Here is a 22,250-nt window from a genome sequence, read left to right on the forward strand (position 1 = left end):
ATGGTATTTTGCAATAGAACAAAAGTGATTACATTCTTGCTTATTTGCATGGAACAGTGATTTTTTTCCTAAATTAACTTCAACATTGGAATAGAGAAGATTCAAAGACAATTGAATATACATCAATTCAGTAGATTTAACCATTTCACATTATGTAAATAAGATATACATATCTAATTCATTAGATTTAACTATTTCATATTATATATAAGGAACTGTTATACATAATAAATAAGTACACACAACTGAATAAATGGAAATTTATGTTCAAATTTAAAAAAGAATTTCCACATTTTAATGGCTCAAAAATACTAGTTAGAGTAACTCAATATTTCTTATAATTAAGAATGGCTAATCACAGTGATGTCAGTTGAGTACATCTCATCTCCCTGTCTATATGAAAGCCCAAGTCAAGAGAAGATGTGTCTTTAGGAACCAGTGCTATAATTTTGTGACCATATTGCCCCGAACCTTGTAGGTGTGCGATAAAATGTTTTTAATTCATGCACAGTTAACTGTATCACCAGCTAACAAGAGCTCTTAGGAGAAGTTAAGTATGGTTGTACTTTAATGTCAACTGTGTCTGGAAGCATTTTATGACAAGGCACAGGAAGATGACTTTTGAGATTAGTTCAGGAAGAAAAGCTTTCTGAACCTGGGCAAGTAGATGAAGTATATATTTCTAAGGCATAAACACAGGAAAACAAAGTTTCATTGTGGCTATCATGTCAATTAGATGACAGAGAGTAAGTATCAAATGCCAGGTATTTGAATTTCATTTCAGTCAAGACTGAGAAGCAGTCACTGAACTATTATTCTGGTCCTGCCTTTCTGCTGTACCGGCTTCTTGTCATGGTGATTAATATTACTCTGACAGATAAGACAGCATGTGTTAGCCCTAGTAACCTTTGTTTTATCTATCTTTATACTATTAATATACATTCTAATAAAGAAATGAGAAAATACAACTATATGTTGTAAGTCAGATTATTAGTTTTAAGTTTGCTAAAACTAAATAAAAAGGGAAATTAATATAACCATCCTTTAAACAAAAGTAATTTCAGTGATGTTCAAAGCCTTAGAAATTCTCACACAGATGTTAGAAAATAGATCTAGTATGCAGCAAACTATGTTTCTTACCCACATTTATTTTGTGTTTATTTTATTGAGGAATTAGAGTCTAGTGACTAAATAGTAAGGAAAGAAACTGTCAACACAAGAAGTCTGATTGTAAGAAAATTTGTTCTTTATCCAGCACAAATTATATATATATATATATATATATATATATATATATATATATATATATATCCATCCTAGTCACTATTCTTTAAAGTCACCTTATATATTAACCTCTCCAGTTTTAACATACATTATACACAAGAACATAGATTTGATCTACACATTATCTCAGTGTTTGGGAGTACCTCTTTAAATACTAAACCCAATATAAGTAACCAATTCTGTTGATTTTACTTTCATGTTTTAATGATTATTGGCTAATCAGCAACTGACATAGTGACAAAATACCACATACATGCAAATATTTGGCTGCAAAGTAACTATCATTTAGTTTGTGTGTACTTTTGACAAGGTTTCTACCTAATGCTCTAACTCTACTGATGTTTCAAGCCCAGATGGGCCCTTTGAGATTATCTTAGTTTAATAGTGAAAAAACTAAGGATAAGGTAAAAAATTGCCACACTACTTATGATGAATAGAAGGATGGAAATTTGGGTTTGATGCTGCTGAAATAATTAAGCTAATTATGATATAGCATGAGATAGCAAGGTTTTGTTTTCTGATAATGTGTAGATTGGGTGTTTCGGGTAGAAAACAATATACCACCTTTATATATGCAGATTTATGACCCCCAAAAATGCTACTTTAAGTTTTCATACATAGACATTTTGAAACTATTTTAGAGATTTATCCAATCGGATGGATATGCTTCATCTGCTTCTGGACAGAGTGAGTAACACTAGGTTTACTCTGTGTATAACAACATCTGATAAAGAATTAGTCAGGAAAAGAAAAAAATGAAATCTAAGTCAATATTTCTGTCACTGACTGAAGTAGTCATATGTAGTTTTATTTCCAGTGTTGGTGCAGGAAGTTCCAAATAGTTAGACTTGTATTTGCATAGAATCATATATTTCAATAAGTAACACAGCCCTGGAAAAAAATTTCCATTAGTTTTACAAAAATAGGAGTTTTCAACCAGTCTCACAATTTGTATATTTCAAAAGTATAGTGCCTTGAGGACCTTGATTTGCTTGGGAATGACATATAAATTGGACTCCCTGCAACCCTGTTGGCATATGTTTAAAATCAATTTACAGGCAAAAGCTGATTTTGAAAATATAATACATCACTCTACTTCGATAGTTTCTGCCTCTTGGTCTATCATTTTACTGAAGAGCAGTATTTTCTTAGAGTAATTTTGAACACAGTTTCTGAGAAATTGTTTTCTTTTGACAGTTTGAAACATTACAATTAATAATGTTTAAGGGCAATTCTTTGCATACAGTATAAAAATTTCTACTCGTTACTTCAAAATTAAAATTCATTATTCTATGTACATATATGTTCTGGTAGAGGATAATTTCCCTGCGAAATCTGTATCCAGAATATAAAATAGATCCCAGAATTTTGTCTTAATAAGTCAGCAGTGAGTGATTATTGTATACCTTTGTATTGTGTGTGTGAATGTTCACACTTCTATTATTTTTGTTCTTAATTTTTAAAGCCAGATTTTATGTGTTATCACAATCTTTTTGGTATAAGCATTTCAGTTGTGGTCATAACTGGTGAGGGTAGAGCCTTTTCATAAAAGTTGGTTTAATCACGTTCAGGGTTTTCTTCAATACACACACACACACACACACACACACACACACACGTGTGCGCATGCACACACACACACACACACATGTGCACGTGTGCACATGCACACGCACAATCATGCCAAAAAATATTTTTCATAGTTATCAAACCAGTTAGACCCCATCTGATTTTCCAGATGTTCCCTTAGCATGAGCATAATTCTTTGATACTACACACCCTAAACTAGAAAATTAACTAATAAAATAACAGGATAGTTCTTACTAAAGAGAAAATATAGAGGTCTCATGATCTTCCATCACAACTAAGGATGTGCCATGTCAGCCTGCCCTTGGCCTGCAACATAGATATGTGTCTATGTTAAAGCCCTCACCCTCATGCACACTAACATGGTCTGTCATGATATTTATTTAGCCTCAAGCATACTTGAAAAAATTCTGAATAATAATTGAAAAAATTCTGGAATATGGTTTCCCAGCTTCTGGAGATCCTCATACTTTGTAGAATGTTATAGTATCACTGGGATAGAGGAAGGGCTCTGGGTCACATTCTGAGATTAAGTGTGAGTGTAGCCTCTCTACCAGGTGAGCACAGGAATGACTCCATCTTGGCCATACCACATACTCAGGTCACCTAGAGGAAGCAGCCAGCATTATTTTCACACTTCTATTTCTTTAAATAAGAACAGTATGTTAACCTGATCCTGAAGCAGACAGGCACTACATGTTCTCAAAGCTGGTCACCTTTAGACAGAGACTCATAATTTAGTGGAAGAATCACTGTAATTACATTGTGAGTTTATCATCATCTGTCATATGTGGGTGGCATTACACTAAGACTTGATAAAACCAATCAAGCTGTCATTTAAGAATACTGGGTAAAATTTAATAATTTAATAACTTAATTATTTAATGTTTAATTAACTTGTTTAATTCATTTAATAATGCTGGGTAAAACAAATGAAGTTACTAGGAGTTTATAAGGATGACTTCATTCCCAAAGTCTAAATTTTATGAATTAAAGATAGCTCTTTGCACATGCCTCTACATGAGGTCATAATAAAAGGCAAAGTGTGACTACAATGCTTCTGGCTTCAGATGGGTTTAACCTTAAAAATAAACCTTGTAACAATCTGTATACCTATTTCCTTAGAGTGAAGAAAGCTGGTGAAACTTATTGAATTAAATGTAATTCACATAAACACAAGTTTACATCTAAATGAGTTTACTGTACAAATAACCGTGCATCCATTGAGCATGTGTATTTAATATTAGCCTACAAGGAAAACAGTTGTTGTTCTCAAGATTCTGAGTCATCATTTAGGTGAAGATGATATGTCATCAGTAGTAATTCGAAGCTTAGAAATAGAAGTGGCAATTGTTTGTTGACTAACTCTTCTGGCAGTAACTGGAAAGAAATTAAGCCATATAACATATATATGCTGTCTTACAGTTTTATTGCTGTGAAGGAACACCATGACTAATGTACCTCTTATAAAAAAGAAGACATTTAATTGGAACTGGCTTACAATTTCAGTGGTTTACTCCATTATCATCATGGAGGGAAGCAAGGCATCTTGCATGTAGACATGGTGCTTGAGGGGCCAAGAGTTCCATATCTTGATCTGAAGGCAGCCATGAGGAGACTGTCTTCTGCAGACAGCCAGGAGAAAAGTCTAGATCACACTGGCAAGACTTGGGCATATATACAAAACTGTAAAACCCACCTCAGCAGTGACATACTTTCTCTAATAAGGCTACACCTCCTCCAATAAAGCCATTCTTGCAAATAATGACATGTCCCATGTGGCAACCATATCCAAACCTTCACAAACATTTTGTCTACATCCCCTTTAATCTCCACATCAACCACGGGAAGTAGATTTTTAATTTTTGTGCCTACTTTTCAGTTAACCTTTTTAAAAGGAAGTTCTGTGGTCTACTCCAGTAACTGTGTTAAGGTAGAAATGGTTTGAATCTAGGCAGCTGAGACATAAAGACCCTATTTTCTTTGCAGACCTTTTCTGTTTTCCATACTGACATATAAAGTTAGGTAGTTTTTATCAAGGCAAGTTACTGAACAAGTATTCTGAGTTTCTTTATGGGAAGCAAATCCAGGACAAAGATATTTTAACCAAATTCTCATGGGGAATCAGCTAGTCCTGCCAATCACAGCTCTTCTAACACTTATATAAGGCAAAGCATGTTTTTTTTTTTTTTTTTTATACCAAGTCCTACTTCTGTAAGAGACCATAGGAGTTCCAAGATATCAGAGACTTCCATGGGAATGTCAGTGAAGTTCGTTCCATTAGGCATTGACTCTAGTCTAAAATAGTAGGTAGAAAAATGAGAAAACAATACCTTTCTGTCTTTGGAAAAAACGCCTTCAAGGCTCAGCATGACACTTCATATGGAGTTTAAAGGGATTTTTTTTTCCAAGTAAACAGTGAGAAAATTTTTCTTTAAAAAAAATAGGAGAATCAAAATAGAAAGACATTTCTTTCCTGACTCACAGCTCGTGAATCATAATTCTGATAAACTCCAGCCTGCGGTTCAGGCGGCAGGAGACATCTGGTGACTACAGCCCAGCTGTTCCTCTTGGAAAGTGCAAAAGAGAGTCAGCAGCCTGAAGGCATGAAAGATGGCAGCTGAGATGTGGTGCTTGGTACCTAGGAAAGAGCCAAGTGAGAGTAAATAGCACAGACCTAGCCTGAACTAGCCCTTGTGTAAAATTTCACTGGAACCAAAGGACTGTGACGGAGGTGGGGTTTCAATGTTTTTAAACCCAGGGTATCTGGGAATGACTTAATACTATTCATGAATCCCATGAGACAGCCTGCTCTATTCCCATGTGACCCTATTACTAGAATGTATAAGATAAATACATCTAAAAGCAAATGCCATGTTTGCTAGGAGAAAACAACACTGGAATTGTACAATTTTTATCTTCCTCTTAATGAACATTTTTGCATCCATCAGTTTTCTAACCAAGCAGCCACTGAAAGTTTTATTCATGCTGTGTTTGCCCCCAAGCATTGATTTTTACAAGTCTCTTTGACAGCCTTTCTTTCTGGGCCTGTTTTGAGGTTGTAACACACTGGAAATTCAGCAGGTGCTTCTCGCCTGGCAGTGTCTTCTTGTCCCTCTTCTGGCTTCCTTTAGTGGCTCCCCATATCAAACATGATTGTTCCTCTGATTTTAATTTTTACTTGCTGTGTCAGTGAACAGCCTTCTTAGTCCTATCACTGAGCCCAGTTGGCAGTGCTTGGAGTCCTGAGCAGTTCTTGTACCCTAAAAACTGGCATGAGCAAGTACACTTGCACACTCTGAAATTATCTTGCCCGTATTATATGGAAATTCTCTGGCTTGTTTTAAGGGAATAAAATGCATTAGAAAGGATAGAGGAATGGAAAAAAGTGAGAACAAATTGTGTTTGCCTGTCAATACTCTAATCACAAAACATTACAATTTTAAGCAGCCCATTCAAATTTGATGATTCTATTTAGAACTGAAATTAGAAAGTATGTGTACACTGATGCTCATATATATTTTAATACTACTATGAAGCAAGCATTCTTGCATGGTTTTATGGGTGTACCATATTGATTCTGTATTCCCAAATATTGAAAGACCCTTATTGACCTCTCATAGAAACTAAATAAAGTTAGGAATGAAGGGCCAATAAATTCAAATACTGCCAGCATCCAAATACCCATTAATTAGCTCAATCCGCTCCTTATTTATTTGTGCCTATATAGTCATAACCTTTACATAAGTGTTGTCCCTAAATATATGCATGACTGGACAGTAAATATCTAGTCCTTTGGTTTTGTAGCTAAAACATTTTTTCAAGTAATAAATATTCTCATATGAAAGACATTTTCAAAGGGGAAAAGGCTTTCTTTTTTCCTGGCTTTCTAAGGAAAGTAGACTTGCTTTTCTGTAACATAATATTTTATTAAACTAATTGAAATCAGATGAGTAATTAGTAGGACCCACCATTGTACAAAAATGTTTGCACGCACTATTTTTTTATTTTTTATTACTTTTCCTTTTAGTAGGCATAGATTATCTTCTTATATAGTACATCCAGGTTATTATTTCCCCTCCCTCTATTCCTCTAAGATTCTCCCCACCCCTCTTCCCTCCAGATCCATTCCTTTTGTCTTTCACTAGAAAGGAACAAGCCTCTAAGAAATAACAACCAAACCTGACCTATTAAAATATAGTCAGATGCAGCAGAAATGACCATATCAAAGTTGGACATAGCAATCCGACAGGAGGGAATGAGTCCCAAGACCAGGTATAAGAGTCAAGAGTCGCATGAAAGCATCAAGCCCAAGATATGCTATACAGTCAGTTGACCTGGTGCAGATCTATGAAGGCCTTCTGCTTGCTGTCTCAGATTCATAAATTATAAAGCAATAAAAACAGTAATACTTTGTAAAAATATCAAAAGTCACAGTATATATCATACTGGAAATTTGTCTATCATTTACTTAATGAATGTGGAGTGCACAATTAGAAGCTGCACATTTTAACAATCATTGGCATTATTTCCCGTCACAGTTTGCATTGTCCCATTCTAAGGATGATCTACTTTAGGTTTATAGGATTCAAATAAAGTCTCCAGATCTCATATCTGATAAATAATAAAAAATTAAGGTGGCTGTAGGTGCTTGTTAAGAAACCCTTGAAACCTGAGTTCAATCTCCAGAATTGATGCCCCAAAAAGAATGTGTGTATTCTGGGTATGGTGGTGTGTACCTATAATGCTAGCACTGCTGAAGAAGAGCCAAGTGGAATCCTGGGGCTTGCTGGTCAGATAGTCAAGCCAAATTAGCACACTCCCTGTAAAAATGAGAAATCAGGTGTCAAACTACAAGAAGAAACTGATTAAAGTAAACCCAGCCCACAGACGTAGACATTCATTTGATTCTACTTCCATTTTCTTTCTTTCTTTCTTTCTTTCTTTCTTTCTTTCTTTCTTTCTTTCTTTCTTTCTTTCTTTCTTTCTTTCTTTCTTTCTTTGCCTGTGTAAACCCATTTTTGGAATTGTACTTTGCTTTGTCTACATTTATACTTTCTTTAGAGAGATTTGTATCTGTCATTAAATTAAAATTTTGTCACTATGGGGATCACTGGGTAAAGTAAAAGAAAATGATGAGTTGTATGAAATTACATCAGCATCATTTATTATTATGTTAGAGACTGTATTATTGCCAATTCTCAAGCACAGATTGAGTTCACACAGGAATTTGACGTAAATTCGATGTAGTTTTTCATTCCCTGAAGCTTCTGAGGTCTATAAAAGTACATTTTAAAACTGATACTTGTAACTAACTGCTTTCAGTTGATAAAACTGAAGTTTCATTTCAAAATTTTTTTTCCAAATGCTGTTTTGGCTTGCTGAATAGGTATGCATAAAAATGGCAAGCAAATAAGGATTACAAACGTTTTTTGTTAAGAATGCCTGAAGCAACACAAAAAAACAAAGTACTAGTGGACTACTTTAGCAAGATTTGCCACTCTCTGAATGAGCTCTGTGAAATCTTCACTGAGAGAAAGTTGCTTTTACTGACTAAAGTCAGTGTAGGTCCTAGTACACATGTATCAGAATATGCCTTACCATGTCAAGGCAGATGAAGGGCCTGTTTAAAGCTGTAACTTGCTTGTGGGTGGAGCACATCAACAAATATGTCTTCAAAAGATTCTTTTCCTTCACTTTAATTGAATGTAGTTTATTATTAACATGTACTGAAGGATTTTTGAAACTTTCCAATTTTTCTAAGACACTGTATCAAAGTCAACTTATAGAAAAAGAGTTTATAGGAGACAGGTAAGAGTTTCACAGGTTGAGTCCATGGCCATCATGGACAGGAACATGGCGGCAGGTGGGAAAACATGGTGCTGGAGCAGTAGCTGAGAGCTTATGTATTTAAACAACAACCACAAAGGAGAGAGAGACAGAAAGACAGACAGACTCACATGGAAACAAAGAGAAACAGAAAGCTAGTAGGAAACATCATAGGCTTTTAAAACTTAAAAACCCACTCCCAGTGACTTACCTGCTCCACCAAGCATGCCAATATATCAGATTTGGGAGTCATTCTCATCGAAAACAACACAGTCATGCTTTGCCTCCATATATGAAATGTAAGTCTTATAAAATCTGAAATGTAGTATATTCCTTATTATATAGACAATAGGAATGTTGTCTTTGATTCAGATGATGTTTTAGGACTGCTTTGGGTAGGAAAGTCATCAGAAACTTTCAAATATATATACATATATATATATATGTATATATGTCTGTATATCTGTATATATACACAAATATATATGTAAAGGCATATATATATATATATATATATATATATATATAGTAAAGGCAACCCTAAAAATCAATACTGACCTAAAATATATGAAAGTTATAGAGTATGGGGATTTTTCCTGTGAAAGAAACAGCCAATCAAATCTTTACTTCACAGAAACAAAGTCTTACAGAAAATAATTCTGGTATTCTAGTTCAAAAATAAGAGGTAAGTTAAATAAGAGTATAAGTAGTAGAGAGAGTAGGTTCTCAACAGCAAGTTCTGAAATTTTTGGTTACTGGTTATGTGTCAAATGGCTTAAAAATAATTTTTAAGTAGTAGTTGGAATGTTGCTTAATAGTAATGTATTTGCCTCAATATGTACATAAATATATACTTGTGTATATATATTTATTACATATATATTTTAAATTTGGGAGATAAAGCTGTAACACACCTTCTTAGCAAAAATTTTAAGTAGACACTATAGCATTATCAATCATATTTCCTATGTTATAAAAAGAACTATCCAGAACATAGTTATTTTGTGTGACTATAATAAGCCCAGCATTTGAGGAGCAGGGTTTTTCCAGTTTCTCTAAAGTGTGGTGAGTAGTTTAACAAAAGATATGATAAAATAGCTAATCATGCAATCTTATACAGGAGGTAAAATTAAAGGAGTCTTTCTGAGTGAGGTATTACTCATTGCAGAACTTTAAATAGAAGGTCATCATAGCATGATTAAAGTGCCTATAGATACTTTATGTAGAATTACCCAAAAGATAGGTGTAAGGACCATAGCTGGACAGTTGTTGAAGCAATCCATGTGAGTGCATGAGTGTTTGATCCAGAGATCTAAGGTTTGGGGTATTAAATTTTGCCTGCATTTGAAGGTGCAGTCATAACATTCCTGATGGAGTACATGAAAGCTTAAAACAACCATGATTACTGTGATCATGTTCACAGTAATCATGATCAATGTAATTCATTTTTATAATAAATGATAAATGTGATTCATTTTTATAGGTTAAGTATCCCTTGTAGGAAATGCTTAGGACCAAAAAATGTTCAGATTTGTGAGTCAGGAGGAATATTTGCATGAGCATCATGATATATCTTGGATAGGACCCAAGTCTAAACATCTAAACCTCAAAATAATTTAAACTTAATGCACATCTCATATGTATAGATTGAATATAATATTATATAGTATTTCTTAAATTTTTCAGAAATAAAGTTTATAGTGTGCATTTTTAACTTATGACACATTAATTCTCAACCTATTTCTGATTTTATAGTATTTTGGATTTGAATGTAAAAGCTGCTAGACTCAGTCCATATAACTAGTATCCTGTCAGCTACTAGTACTAGTAGGGAAATGAGGTCCACTGGTTGACTGATAGATTTTGGTATTTGGTTCAAGTCAAAAGATGCCAGTGACAAATAAATCATCAGTTATAAGATAGATAGAAGTTAATACTAGAGGAAAAAGGTGTAAGCATAGGGCTTTACATGTTGTACATAGGACAAGCAAGCAAGGTGAGGGCAAGACTGTATTAATCAAATGAAAAGAAATCAGAACTGAAGAGATGTCTAGGTTGGGGGGGAGAGTGCACTAGTCAGGCACAGAATTAGTGCAATGATTAGGAGGGTTAGCTAGCCAGAGGAAATGTGTCCTTGTTAGACTCCTAGTAAAGGCACAAAGTGGCAGATCTGTGTCGATGAGGAGGTCACTGGGGGTCAGATCACACTGAGATTCACAGACTGAGGAAAAATTTTATATTGTTGCAATTCTTTGACAATAAGTTGACATTGGAAGGTTTCAAGCAGAGAAAAATATAACCTGATTTATCTTTTTAAAAATACCTCTTCTGACTGCTGGGATGAAAATGGATTTTAAAGGGAACTTTGACAATGAAGACACTCAGAAAGCTACTGTGTTGGCTAATTCTGCATTCTTTTCTTGTTTTTGTACACCAAGCTGATGTTAGTTTTGTTTTTAAAATAAAATAAATGTTTACCCTGAAAGCTACCACACTACTTATTTGTCAGTATTCTTAGTGAGAGGAATGCCCAATCCTATTACTTCCAACATAACTATGAATTCCTTTGTAAACTCCATATCTTTAAAAGAATATGGTACATTTGCATTGAAAGAACGATAATGTCAACCAAAAAGACCCACCTCCCCCAAAGTTTTCAGGGACTAAAGCACCAACCAAAGAGTACACATGGAGAGACCCATGGCTCCAGCTGCATAGTAGCAGAGGATGGCCTTATCTGGCATCAGTGAGAGGGGAGGCCATTGGTACTTGTGAAGGCTTGATACCCAGTGTAGGGGAATGCTAGGGAGGTGAGGCAGGAAGTGAATGGATGGGTAGGTGGGAGAAGCACCCTCATAGAAACAAAGAGGAGTGGATGGGATAGGGGGTTTTCAGAGGGCTACCATGAAGGCAGATAATATTTGAAATTTAAATTAAGTAAAATACCCAATAAAATTTTTTTAAAAAAAGAAAAATAATCTTAAATCACAAAAGAAAATACCAAGACTTTCCTGAAATTTTAATATACAGTTACTATTTAAATGAAGAATAGCAAAGAAGACCTAGTCTTTTCCTTGGCTTCATTTCTATTGTTCTGAACATTGGTAAATAGTGATGGCCTCAAGCTCTTTAGATCTACAATTTGTGAGTTACAAATATGTGTTCTCTTTTTTCTCCATTGGCTCCTAGTTATAGTATCCTGACTTCACTTTCATGGTTTCATACTTCCAAGTTTTAAAAACATTTAAGTTTCTTTTTCTCAACATTGCTATCACTTTTACTGGATAAAGAATTTAGACTTTTAAATCATCATTTTCTTCTGTACTTTTTTAAATATTTTATATCTGATCCAATCTTTATGTTACTGATAGAAAATATCATAAAAGCAAATCATGGGAGTATGAAGTTTACAAATCAATCTGTAGAGCATATAGAACATTGGACTAAATCAAATACGTGATCCGTACAAACCTGGTACAATAATACCTCAGAAAAACATTATATCCTATATAGTGCATCTGTAAAACATGGTCACCAAAGCAATATTTGCATGAGCACACTGAGAGAGGCAGCGTAACTACCTGTCATTAGGTAAGTGTAGACTGGGGAGGTACACATGAGATCCTCTATCTTTTCTGTACTATTGACTATTGGTTATTGTGGAGGAGGGGCAGATGTAGTCTTCACTTGTTGACCCCATCAAGCTTCAGTGGACAGCTTCAAACCCAGAGTTACAAAGACAGCCCTGTTTAAACTCAGTGAATCAAAAAGTAAAACAAAAGCCACTGAAAATAAGAAAGGTACTTGCAGGAAAGAAGGAAGAGGTGTTGGTGAGAGTGGGGCTAAGGGAGGAGAAGCTGTGGGATGGGAGTAATGACCGTGCATTGTATATGTGCTTGACATTATTGGAACAAATATAATGCAAATAAAGGATGACTGCTTAGATAGTTTATTTGCATCATTTAATGTCATCTAATCTAATTGCTGAATGGGAGCTACTTGCAAATGTAAAAAAGAAAAGACAAAAATGTAATTTCCTTTACCATACAACTGATTCAAAAAGTTATGCACTTAACAATGACCAGAATACATTCTAAGAAATGCATTAGCTGGTATAATCATCTTGTAAATATCATAGAGTTTATGTACATTACATGATATGGCAGTGCAGCCTTTTAGACACCTGTAATTAATGTAAAAGCCAGAACATTATTTTAGCATACTGAATATACAGTTAAAATGTAGTACTAAATCCTCTTTTACCTAAACATAAAAGGTACAAAAATAATATGGCATAAAAGTGAGAAAGATATCTCTTCTGTGGTATCCTGGGCCTGTGTGTGAGACTGGAAGTAATTGTGGGTGTCATTGAGTATAGAGTAGATGTAAATGTGAAATACACTGTGGTAAACTCATGTAGATTTGAAACAAATGGTACACAAGCCTACACTAATCTTTTGAGTCACCTGTGTTCTTTCTTTTTCATATCAGTGGTGAGTAATATGTTCCATATAAGTATATAATATAAACTTTTTCTCAATACTGACAATATGGTTTTTAAATATGACTCTGAACTTTTATTGTGTGTCTGAGTGCTTGTGGGTTTTTTTTCTCTTGAAAATAGACTATTCTCTCATACAGTACATCTGACCACATTTTTCCATTTTTCCATGCTGCCCAGTGTCCTGCCACATCTCCTCTCCCCCAGACCCACTCCTTCTCCATTTCCCTTAAGAAAGGAACAGTCCTTCAAGAGATAACACTCAAACATGACAAGACAAGATGCAATAAGTCAAGGAAAAAGTCGACATACAGTTTGCACAGGGCAACCCAATAGGAGAAAAAGGGTCCAGAGAGAAGACAAAAGAGTCAAGACACACTTGCTCCCACTGTTAGGAGTCCCGCACAAACACTAAAGCTAATAATAACATATACACAGAGGATCTAATGAAGACCTTTGCAGACCCCATACTTGCCACTTCTGTCTCTGTGAGCCCATTATGAGCCCTGCTTAGATGATTCGGTGGGCTGTGTTCTTTTGGTATCCTGCATTTCCTCTGACTGCTACAGTCTTTCCTCCCTCTCTTCTGTGGGGTCCCAGATCTTTGAACAAAGGGACATAATAAAGACATCCAATTTAGACTCTGCATAATGCCTGGATATAAGTCTTTGCACCTGCTCCTATCTGCTGCCAGAGGAAGCCTATTTGATAGCTATCAGATAAAGCAGTGATCTATGAGTATATCATTACTAATCATTTCATTATTTTTTATTTGTTTTTGTTAGGTTGGGTGTTTGTTTATTTGTTTTGCTATTTTTGCTTTTGTTTTGTTTTGTTTTGTTTTTTGCCAGTCATATTTGTTTCTACCCTAAGTCTCTGGGCTCTCTAGTCTCTGGTAACTGTCCATACAGGCAGTGTCAGGCATGACGTCCCTCTTGTGGCATGGGCCACAAGTTAAAGCAGACATAAGTTGACTACTTTTACAAGTTCTGTACCACCATTGTCCCAGCACATCTTGTAGGCAGGACAGATTGTAGTTGAAGTCTTTTGTAGCTGGGTTGGTGTCCAGGTTACTCTTTCCATAGTCTGCAGAATAACTTCCTGTTCCAAAGTGACTAAAACATAGGGGTTATACTAAATTGTTAAAGTTTACATTAATTTTCCAATTATATCATAGGACTTTATTGTTAAATATAAGCATGGGACTAAAATAACTTGATTGTGGTGAAATTTGGGGTGTTTCAGTGATATGTCTGAATATATGAGGTAACATTAAAGCTTTCTGTTAATAGCTGATCAATATTTGTGTGTGAATTAGTTGGAGGATTCAAGGCATAGTAAAGCATTTTCATTTGCTCTCTTGCACACATTTGAACCATCAAACTAAGCACTGTTAATACAAGTCTCTCTGGACGAGACCCACTTCCTATCTGGAATCGGTAAAAAGAAGTTGAGAAATCTACTACCTGATGCCCTGATTTATTTTTATACCATTTTAAGAATTTCACAACCAAGCATATTTTCCAGCTATTAAGCACTGTGTTTTTTTCTCTTCACTCATTGACTTTTAATAACAAACATTTAAGAAACGCACTGAGGGGCTAGACAGAAGGCTCAGCTGTTAAGAGAACTTGATTCAGCAGAGGACTTGAGCCTGTTCCCAGAAACCACACTGCAATTTAGAACCATTCATAAATCTAGTTCCCTAGATCTATGAATCTGATGTCCTTTCCTGGCCTCCAAGGGCAACAGGCATGCACACGCCACACATACATACATGCAGGAAAAACACATAAAAGAAACATAAAATAAAAAAAAAAGAAGCCCACTGATAATTCAGCCAAGTTATACTGTGAAAACCCTGATGTATTCCAGCTTTCCTCAATGAGCAAATATATTTGCATCCTATGCTCAGATATCTTTCTGTGGTTTGACTAAACACTATACAAAAGCTGGGGTCTTTAGAAAAGTAAGTCACAAAAATGACCTTTGATGTATTAAAAATAATGACGGCATTGTCTTAAGCCCTTTGGACATCTTTTCTTTTTGCCACATGCCAGTGTGGTACAGATACTGTCTATATTCTTGGTTATTTTTTCCTATATCCTTCTGTAATGGTATATACTCAATATGACAGATTTTAGTGTCTATATTGTCTAAGGTTCTGTCTAAGAAACTGAATCTGGGCTCTCAAAAATCCCCACCATACTTACTGGCCCCTTAATGTTGAGCCTCTATACTCTCTCTACATAAACAATAAAGTTGTGCTTTTTATAAAGGGCCTTGGACAAGGTGTATTATTAGAGCAACAGAAACAGGTAAGACAGATTTTCTGTGAATTTACAGACAGTTAAATAAATATTTCTATAAAATAGCTAAATGGTATGCTAAATAGAACATAAATCTATAATCTGTCAAGAATCGTTAATTACTCAATTATTCTTCTTATTTTTATATTCTTCTAAAATATATTATGTGACTTTATAAAGGGTTAAGTATTATAGAATGTATTTCTAGAGTGGCTTAAATTTTAAAATGATGACACATTTTTTTCCTTTAAGGATCCTATAGATTTTAATAATTCTCAAGTAAATTATTTCCTTAGTTATTGGTGAAGGAGTACTTTGAGACTTATATATATAACTTTACATACAGTATGATTTTGAGTCATTGAATAAATATTATCACTTCTATAAAACATTCACAAAACATGTATATTCTTAAATTTAATTTGAAATGCATTTATACAAACAAAATAGCTGTTGTCTGGTTTCGTTTGTGCTTCTGAAGTTCAAGATTACGTCTTAGTTGTACTATGCTACTCCTAACACAATGCTGGATCAATGTAGACACTGGTGGGGCTACTGTCCAAAATGTTTGCATAAAATGTAAATATAGGATATCATGATTAACAAATACATCTGTGTTTTTCTATTGTTTTGCAGGTTTTTGTTTTGTTTTGTTTTGTTTTTTAAAAATCTAGCTGTTATAGTGTAGGCTAGTCTTAAAATTGTCCTATAACTTAATCTAGCCTTGAACTAATAAGGCTCCAGGTTACTGGAATTATAATAAGTGGCCATCATACCTGGCTACTGTAAATATTTTTGTAAACCATGTCAGCTAACAGTATCTTTTATACTGTGTATTTCTTGTGTTTTTTTCCTATCTCCTTTTATATGGTACGTACTCAATATGCCAGATTTTAGTGTCTTGGCATATTCTAATGTGTACAGAACAGTTTATTAATTTACAATGGATATGCAGGGCTCACATTACTGTAGGCAGTACCTCTCCTGGTCATGTGGTTCTGTATTGTATAAGAACTTAGCAAGTCATGATGAGTATGCTGGTAGGCAGTATTCTTTGAGAGCTTCCACTTCCATTCCTTCCTTTAGATATCTGGTTGAGCTCCTGCCTGGGCTTCCTGCCTTACCTTTAAGCCAACTAAACCTTTTGCCTACTGAAATTGTTTTTAATCAGTGTTTTATCACAGTAAAAATACAACAAATACACACAAGAAAATCAAACTCAGTCAACTACTTCGGGCATATATAATAAGCACAATAGATATGTACATATAAAGGTATAAATATATCATTAGGAATATATCTAAATCTTGGGCTAAAATCAGCCTTCTATCTCAGCCCACTAAATATGTGGAACCACATGTGTGTGTGTCAACCCTCTGGAATGTGCATTTTCTCTGATCAATGAGCAAATAGGTTTTTGTAGTAACTACAGAGCAGATAATTGATGAAGAGATAAGAACTCAAATCATTTGAATCTTCTCAAGAATTAAGTAGAGTTGTGTGTTTCCTGTGAGAATAGTTTGGATTTAATAATGTTTTATGTAAGGATATTATTTTCATTCCATTGGACTTCAGGGAAATCTACTTTCTTTCACATTGGTTAGTCTAATAAAGTTTCCTCATTTTGACTTTGAAAATGATAATTTTTTTTAGTAAAGAAAACAGTGTAAAAAAGAGCATCTTTGGTAAGTTAATTCTTGTTTGGATGAGTTAATTTTGTTTTTCCGCTATATCCCTAAAGGTACCTTTGCTTTCCTTTAGAAATCTACAACTATTTTTAAGTCATGGTTGCTATACAGGATACATTTTGTTTGGGTGTTTGTTTTCTTTTTCTTCTTTTTTTTTTTTTCTTTTTTTGTTTTCATCACCTTTATTTACAGCTATTTCCACCATCTCATGTTTCAATCCCTGTGAAATCTCATGACGAATCGTCATCTAGTAAAATCTTACACTTTACCCATCTTGCCATTGTGGGGGAAGATTCATGTACTATAAATGTGCAATTCTGTCCAGCAAAAACAAATCCTTCATGAAGAGGGAAATAGTAGGATGATTTGTTCTCATGTGAATTTGTTTGTGTGTTTTTTTCCACTGAACAGTTTAATAGCTATCTCATAATAATATGAAAAATCTTATAATTACACCCAGGCAGAAGAACAGCCACTGTAAATATTTGTGGAGTGCCTTTACTAAGACTACAGTGGTGTTTAATACTACCAAGAAATCACCACAGTATTCTAAAGTATCAGAAAAATCTTTACAGATATATGATACAACAAATTAGTTAATAGGATAGGAACTTATATTTGCATGGATTGTATTATAATAACTAAATGGGGGTTTTTGCTCTTTTTTTACCTGAGTAATTTTCCTGCACATTTTATACTGTCTCCACTGCAAATGTACTTCGTACATTTTATCTCTCTCAATCCTCAGAATGAGTACTCTCGGTAAAAGTTTCTACTATCTCAATATATGAATGTTGTGAGCTGAGTTTTAAGATGTGTGTGCATGTGACTTTGAAAATAATAAATATCAAGTCCTTCACCAGTTTTTTTTTATAACACACATGACATAATTATATAACATTAATTTTGTATCTACGGTTAAACTCATGGAGACCTAAAAAATTAACAGGCAAATTATTCATAGAACCCAAAACCAAAAAATCATATAAAATTGCTATGATATAAGTCTCTTAAGAGCTGTGACCAGCATGGGGGAAAAAGCAAGTGTAAAAGTCACACAGCAAGGGTAGTAGCTTAAGCTCCAAGAACAAAAGAAAAGAACAGGTGATTCACCTCTACTGTGGTGGGTGATCATTATCTAAATACTCTAATGCTACTTTGGAGTTAAGGCTAGCCTGATCTTTTTCAGACCCAGTTATAAATTCCTCAAGTCACATAGAAGCCCCAAATTTGGGCAGTTTTTTCATTCTATTGTTTCCTATTCCTCAAAGGCTATCACTGTTACTAGTTCATGACAAATTCTTTATACACATTCACTGGGATACACTGGCATAAATCTGAACATCACTAGGACTGTGACTAGTTATAGGCTCATGGGAAATTCTTTTTGTTCTCGTCTGTGTCTCTCCTCAACAACAAATGATACTTCCAGCCTGCTTAGGGGAGCTATTTCTGAATGCACTTTTTGAACTCCAAATCCATTTTGGCTCAAACAGACTCACACCTTTCCAATCTTTCCTTCTTTCTCTGCACTGCTGGATGTCCACTTGGTTTGGGCTTTGTTGATGGCTAGTCAGTGTGTGAGATGTTGTTAAAAGGACACTTGATAGATTGTATGTTTTGTTTTTAAAATGCAGGATGATCCTTATTAAAGACAGACCCCATAGGTATAAGGAAAGTGGGGATGGACACTGAAACTAGGCAGTAGAAAACAAGACAATTTGAGAGATGTTTATTGAATATCTGGAGCATAAAAGATTAGTAAAGAGGCTAAGATGTCTGTCTTTCTAGCATATTGACAGTCTTACCACATTTCTTGTGCAGATAGCTGAAAGCATCTGGTTACACTTTTATACCAGATGGATATTTATTTCAATGCAAAAGTCTTTTGGCAGAGTTAGAGCACTGGCTTTGTGGTTCATGTACTGCTTGTGAAGACAATCCAAATTCAGATCTCAACATTCATGTGACCTATAACTCTACCTTCAGAAAACCAATCCCTCTGGCCTCCATGGGTACCTACACTCATATGCACATACTCACAGATAGACAGGCAGACTGATACCCAAACCTAATAAATTCTTCATGAGATGAACTAGTATAGTAGAAATGCATTCAACTCGATGAAACTTAATTATACACAGGCACACAGTTACCTTTACAGATGCCATTTGTTAAACATGGTAGAAAATCCTGTTCCTGAGAAACTTCACAAAATATTGCTTCGGCCTATATAATGATATAACTAGAATTTGGGGCTATTTGTGAGAGGTGTCATGTAAAGTAGAACATTTTTGTATTTTTATTTTTAAAGAAGTCAAGACGTTGGCAATGTTTTCTTTTTTTCTTTTTAAATAGACCAAAATGGAGTATGCTGAGAAATAAGTATTTATTTTAGTGAAATTCTGTGGTCCAAACTAAAAAGGCAGGGAACATATAACATAAGTTGCTTCTCATAATTTTATTCTGAGAGTGGAGCCTGGGGGATTTGACAAAGAAGGGATAAATTGTTTGGTTGCTGAGCAAACTTCATTTTACCTCATACATGACAAGAAAAGAGAACATTGTAGAAAGTCTCTATGAAAACAAATATTGTAAAAATTCATTTTGCATCTTATAGCTAAGGCATTGTATGCTTATCAGTAGTACTGTGACATCACCAGTAACCTAATATTTTCCTTTTATTATTGGTTAATTTGCTTTGTCTGAAATTCTGAGACTGCAGCTTATTTTCCTTTATGACCATGACCTAGACCTAAACTCACAAGGAGATTTCATATCCAGTGGAGAACATTCTTCTCAAATATTTTGTTAGTGATGATGCCTTGTCCCCAGAGTTCTCCAACTATCTCTTCACTTACTGGCACAAGAATTTCAGGTCATCAGCTGCATCAGCACTAGCAAGAAAATGGCACCATGATGGTTTTCTTCGTTCAACCATGATTCAACAATTGATTTTCAAATGGCTCTTTTTTTGAGTCATTCAGGAACAACCAGAGAAAGACCATGAACTCCATTAGATAACAGAAAGGAGGATGTCGTTGCCCCATGTTGGGCACCAAAAATGTTGGGGACCACTCTAGCAAGAGCCTTGGGGGCTAAATTGTTAGAGCTCACACTGCCCCAAACTGTTCCAGTCTGCGGGTCGGGGTTCAGCAAGAGAGAGAGTGAGGACAGAAACTAGCAATGGAGACCAGACAGAGTGTGATTCAATCCAGGTTTTTTCTTCAGTCTCTCTTCTTAGTCCAAGTCCCAAGTCTTGAGTTCCTAGTCCCTAGTGCCTCCAAGTTCCATGTTCTAGTCTCAAGTCTCATCCAAGTACATGTCTAATATTTAATAATAATTTCTTCTGTCTGCCTCTCACCTATTATATGTCTCACTTCTAAGCCATGCCTTTAAGTCATGCCTTTAAGTCATGCCCTTAGGTCTTGTCTCTAAATCTGATCTCTGAGTCATCCCCTTAAGTCTCACACACCCAAGGGAAGACCCTGGATATCTAAAACAAGATGTTATCAGAGTGTGCTCAACTGTTGTAGGCTGTTGTAATCAAGTCTCTTGTTAGGGTATATGGCTCAAGATGGCTGCAAGGATGATAGCCGCCTTCTGTCAGCTCCCCACAGGAGGGTAATGAGTAGTTACATGGGGTCCGAGGTATGGTTTAAAAATATTGTAAAATAAATTGTATTTCACATGTTTGATACTTTAAAACACAAAACACATAAGACCATGTATTTCATACTTCACACATTATAGTATGGCATATTTTGTTTTGAATTTTTACTGTAAAATTTGATCTAGCATCAAATCCATGTATAAGGCTAATATCTATGTTACCTCTGTTAATCGCTTACTATTATTATATTATCAGAAACAATTTTTTGCTTCATTGATCACTGGTAGTGGTATGGTATGAATCCAGGGTCTTACTCTTGTTAGGAAAGTGCTTTACTACTTTACTATCCATCAGCCACTTAAGCATTACTTTAATGTTGAAGAGAGACTCTAACTGGTAAAAACTGAAGTGTCTGTTACTGTTGTTGTTTGCAAAAGAAATACCAGTACAGATTTACTTTCTCCATTATACTTGGCAAATCTCACCAGACCCCTCTGTACACACAAATATTTGTACAATTAATGCTTCTTCTTCTGTGTTTCCACTATTTTTTTCTGTTTATTATGGTAAAGAGAGCAATGGATGAGGCAGAAAAAAAAAATATAACCAGATAAGTCAACTACTAAAGCAATGAGACAAAGTAAGATAGCTAAAGTGGGTGGTAAAATGAAAATGGGTAATTGTTTCAAAGAGTTGATGAAATTCTCTTCTCCTGGAAAAATGAAGTTAATCTTCAAAGTAAGACAGACAAGAAACCAACATACAATTCCAGACAGAGCTGTATTCTCAGCTTTAAAGGAGAATATTCTAAACAGGACCTTGAAACAGAAATAAGCTTGAAACATGTTCTGTGAGGAAAGGAGACAATAATGGAGTGCTAGATTATATAGGATTTTGTGATTCAGGGTAAGCCAAGTTTAGAAGGATATTATGGCAAAGTTATACATCAAGAAGTTGACAGAGTCACTCAGTGCGTGAGAAGTAGGAAACGTATTTATACATAAATGAGCAAAGCACAGTGAGTGTACCGGTTTTCTAGAGGAAAATTAATGGGATGATGTGTGTGTGTGTGTGTATGTGTTAGGCAACTCAGTTGATAAGTGTGCTGGCCTTATACACATGATGACCAAAGTTCAGATTCCCCATGCAAAACAGCCAATCTCATCACTGAGAAGGTAGAGATAAGAACAACCCTGAGGTTCACTTACCATGCAATCTAGCTGAATCAGTGATCTTTATAGTCACTGACAGACTATCTCAAGGAATAAAAAATGGAAAATTACTGGGGAAGATAGTCATATATTCATCATCAACCTTTGGCTTAAATATGCACACAGAGAGGGGGGAAGAGAAAGCGGAAGAAAGAGAGGGGGAGAGGGACTGAAGGAGAGAGGGAGAGAGAAAGGAGGGGGAGGGAGGGATGGATGGACAGAGGGAGG

The 22,250-nt window shown here is 35.1% G+C and overlaps 1 protein-coding gene across 3 annotated transcripts in view; it reads left to right on the forward strand.

Moving 5' to 3' along the window:
- Nucleotides 1-22,250, forward strand: part of Cntn4 (contactin 4) — a 904,382-nt gene that overhangs the window by 465,327 nt on the left and 416,805 nt on the right. The gene's annotated exons all lie outside the window — the stretch shown is intronic.

The sequence above is a fragment of the Arvicanthis niloticus genome, chromosome 9, assembly GCF_011762505.2.
Source record: "Arvicanthis niloticus isolate mArvNil1 chromosome 9, mArvNil1.pat.X, whole genome shotgun sequence".
Lineage (NCBI taxonomy): Eukaryota > Metazoa > Chordata > Mammalia > Rodentia > Muridae > Arvicanthis > Arvicanthis niloticus.